Source organism: Microtus ochrogaster, chromosome 10 (assembly GCF_000317375.1).
Source record: "Microtus ochrogaster isolate Prairie Vole_2 chromosome 10, MicOch1.0, whole genome shotgun sequence".
Classification (NCBI taxonomy): domain Eukaryota; kingdom Metazoa; phylum Chordata; class Mammalia; order Rodentia; family Cricetidae; genus Microtus; species Microtus ochrogaster.
The window spans coordinates 51353786-51357740 of record NC_022016.1 but is presented as its reverse complement, the minus strand read 5'-3'; positions in this window follow the sequence as shown (position 1 = coordinate 51357740).

Genomic DNA, 3955 nt, shown 5'->3' with positions numbered 1-3955 from the left:
TGCAAGTGTGAATTGTCTGTGTGTGGTGTGTGTGTATGCATGTGTGTGTATAGTGAAAGTGTGATTTTCTGACATCTTGATCACAACTTCATGAGGGATCCTAAGTAGCAGCTAAGGTTCCCCTAGAGCTCCACAGAACCAGACGGGGAAGCAATGTGCCACGTTCTTGGTGCACAGTGTGGGATCGTTTGAGCCCCGGATGTAGAGGCTCACACGGTGCTGGAGTCACCGGAGAGCGGTCACAGATGGGATGATGGGATGAGGTGGTGTGGCTCAGCCTTGTCTCAGCGGGACTTCAGGGACCAAGTCTAGCCACACGGAATCCACAGTTTCTGCACTGGGGAGAAGCAGGAGGCAAGTCCCTCAGCATGCCAAGGGGAAGAGGCCCAAAGCACCGAGAACAAATGCTGGCTTCCTCCTCCTCTGCTGCTGCGTCCTGCTTCATCCTTACAAGATCCAGAAAACAGCAACCCTGTAATAGTCACGCTACCAGGATTTCTGGCATCACCTACAGGAGAGCTCTGCCTGGCCTCCAAAGAGGCCATCCAATGTAGCCTTTCCAAGCAAAGAAAGAAAGAAAAAAAAATCTCATCTAGACCCTGAAGGACCCAGATAAGATCAAAACCCAAACCAGTGCCCAGATCAGACCCTAAACCAGAATCCAAACCAGAGTCCAGACCAGAGCCCAAACCAAAACCTTCAGTAGTTTCTTAGAGCATTTTTGAAGAAATAAAATAATATCTTTACAAAACTCTCAGGGACTCTGCACTCTCCTGCTGGGTGTCTGAGGTAGGGCTGGGATGTAGCCCAGTGACAGAAGACTTGCTTAGCGTACATGAGGTCCTGGGTTCAATCCCCAGTGCTGCAAACAAAAACAAGCCCAAAGGAGCACAAAGCGCTGGCCCAGAGCTGTCCTCCTGCCCTTGTCAGCAGGCGTGCCTCTCATAGAAGGAAGCAGAAAGTCAGCTCCAGGCTGTGCTCATCATGTGGGCACTTACGGACCAGCGCCCTTTCCCACAAAGGCAGGCACGGAGAGCGTCATGGTTCTTTGTCTCCTGCCTGCCTCTTAATCCTCCATAAGTCTTTTGGTTCTGGTGTATGTGTTACGGGGTGAGTTTGTGTGTGTTTAGACAAGCTCTCAGACTGTAGCCCAGCCTGGAACTCATTGTGTAGTCTAGGCTGGCCTCAGACTTACGGCAATTCTCCTGTCTCAGCCTCCTGAGTGCTTGGATTACAGGTGAGCCTCCCCTTCACTCCTTCACCCGATGTTTTCACCGGATCTTACTTCCTAAGGCTCTTAGGAACGGTGCCTCCCTCCAGCCCCGGGTTTTCCTTCCCAGGTAACCCCACTCTGCTTTTCTCTTTTGGGGGAATCCCTGAGACTTGGCCACAGCGCTGTGGGGACCACTGTCCTGCTGCCACGGTCATTGGGTGCAGGGTTCTCATCCCAACTTACTCTACTCCTATGGTGGCTGGAAGATTTTCTTCCCCTGTGTCCCACAGTCCAGCACTTAGAGAAGGACCAAGAAGCTGGCGGAAGCCCTGTCCAGTTCCCTCCTCTAGAGACCCCACTCCACAGTTGCCCTCTGACCCTGTGCTTGCCCAGCACAGATCTCAGTCTATGACGGCTGCCCACTACCTCTATTGGCACCATCCCTGGGTTGGCTCAGGGGACGTATATTCACTCCGGAGCTCTCTGCATGCTGAACTGAGGTGGACTAGTTTGACTAACTCTGCAGCCTTCTGGAGAGCCGAACTGACCCTGGGGTGTAGGCAGAGTTTTCTGTCTAGATTGTTGATCAGTTCTTTCCTGCCAGTCACTCACCAAATAACTGACACAGAGACTCAACATTAATTACAAATGCTTGGCCAATAGCCCAGGCTTATTACTAGCTAGCTCTTACAACTTAAATTAACCCATCTCTATTCATCTCTGTGCTGCCATGTAGCTTGTGACTTTACATGTCCTCCAGCATGTCTTGGTCCCTCTGTGTCTCCTGGTGACTCTTCTGACTCTGCCCTTCTTCCCAGAATTCTCCTAGTCTGGCTCATCCTGCCCAACTTCTCCTGCCCAGCTATAGGCCAGTCAGCTCTTTATTAACCAGTGAGATTAATACATATTTACCTTGTACAAGGATTGCTCCACTGCACTGGAGAGCTATTATTCATTCTGTGGGGCTAAGAGGAATTTCAGGGCCAGGCTGGGGCAGGTAAATGGTGAGACACACGGAACATTTCAGCCTTTGTCCTCGGGTGTGCTGGTTCATGCTGACAATCTCGGCATTCAGAAAGCTAGTCAGGAAGATTGCTGTGAGTTCGAGACCATCAAGTTGGAGACCAATGTCTGTGTAGCCCAGTGGCGGCATCTCTCACAGTCCAGACAGCCTGCAGAGAGGAGGAGTGTGCTTGACACCTGTGATGTCTGGGTGACAGGAGCCTAAGGGAGGTTACAGACGTAATGTCCTTTAGTCAACCTCCAGGAGGAGAATTTTCCAGAAAGAGACACACGAGGAGGCAGGCAGAGGTTGAGTGAGCGACACCACGAGATGGCAGAAGTCAGCAAGTGGGGACCTGTGCCTCTGGGGCAGCGCAGATGGGAGCAGGCAGGCATCTTGAGGAAAACTCACGAGTGTGAGGTGTGCGTCTGCATGTTTCTGTCACTCAAAAGAATGACTGGATCTGTGACCAGTCAGATTTGTAGCCCTGGGTCGTCCTGCAGTCACACAACCAGACTCCCGGAGGTCAGCAAGGGTCAAAAATTGGGCAGGCCCGCTAGGTGCCAGTCCATGTAGTCCCTCCGGTACAGTTGAGCATTTGCCACAGCGCCACCTGCTGGCTGGCACGGCACTGACCGTGGCCAGAATTAGAAGTTGCCCGAATGGGGAAGGGGACTCTGGGAGAAGGGGACTCCCTTGCGATGACCTGCCCCCCCCCCCGAGAAAAGGCTAGGGCCTGATTCATCCTGATCGGGCTGGCTGAAAGGGACAAAGCACTGGGCGTTGTGGAGCTGCTTGTAATCCCAGAATCCCAACACTTGGGAAGTGAATCCTCACTTAGAAGGTTAATGAGTTCAAGGCTAGCCTGGGCTACATAGTGAGGCTGTTCATAATGCAAAAATAAAACAAATCTGTACCTTGGAACAAGAAAAGAGGTTTCTGGGCTGTTACACATAGAAACCATGTCTCAACCCTCCCCCTTCAAAGTCACTCTTCCTACATGTCATGTAAGGGGGGAACTTTGAAATGCTTGCCTTTGCAGGAAGAAATTTTGCTTTATCTCATTTTGCTCATAAAACAAAGCAATAAGTAAAATCTCAGAATTAAAAAAAAAGAGGTTTCTGATTGTGTCCTTCTGGAGAAGGACTGGGTGTCATTCAGGTAACTTTCAGTACTTTTTTGTTTGTTTTATTTTTGTTTGTTTGTTTTTGAGATGGGGTTTCTCTGTGGAACAGTCCTGGCTGTCCTGGAACTCACTTTGTAGACCAATTGGCCTCAAACTCATTGACACACACACACACACATAATAAAAAATCTTTTTTTGAAGTCATAACATGGGGCTGGAGAGATGGCTCAGAAGTTAAGAGCACTGGCTGCTCTTCCAGAGGTCCTGAGTTCAATTCCCAGCACCCACATGGTGGCTCACAGCTGTCTATGGCACGGAAGGAAGTCTTCTGTAACTTGAGCATAGCTCCCATTTCTCTCTTTAACTCTCTGTTCTCATTTCTCACCCCAACCTCACGACACCAAGAAGAGGACACAGGTCATTTCCTCTATCCCCAGAGTCACACAGGAAGCATTAAATCCTCATATCTGGCTCATGAGTGAGAAGAGAGGAAAAGTGTCTCAAGGGGCAGAAAATGGCCCCCAACTCTGGAGGACTGAAAAGGAAGTCAGGGGATTGGAGGAGAGAAGCTAGGATGACGGGACGTCCTCCTGGCTCCAGAGAGACACACCCC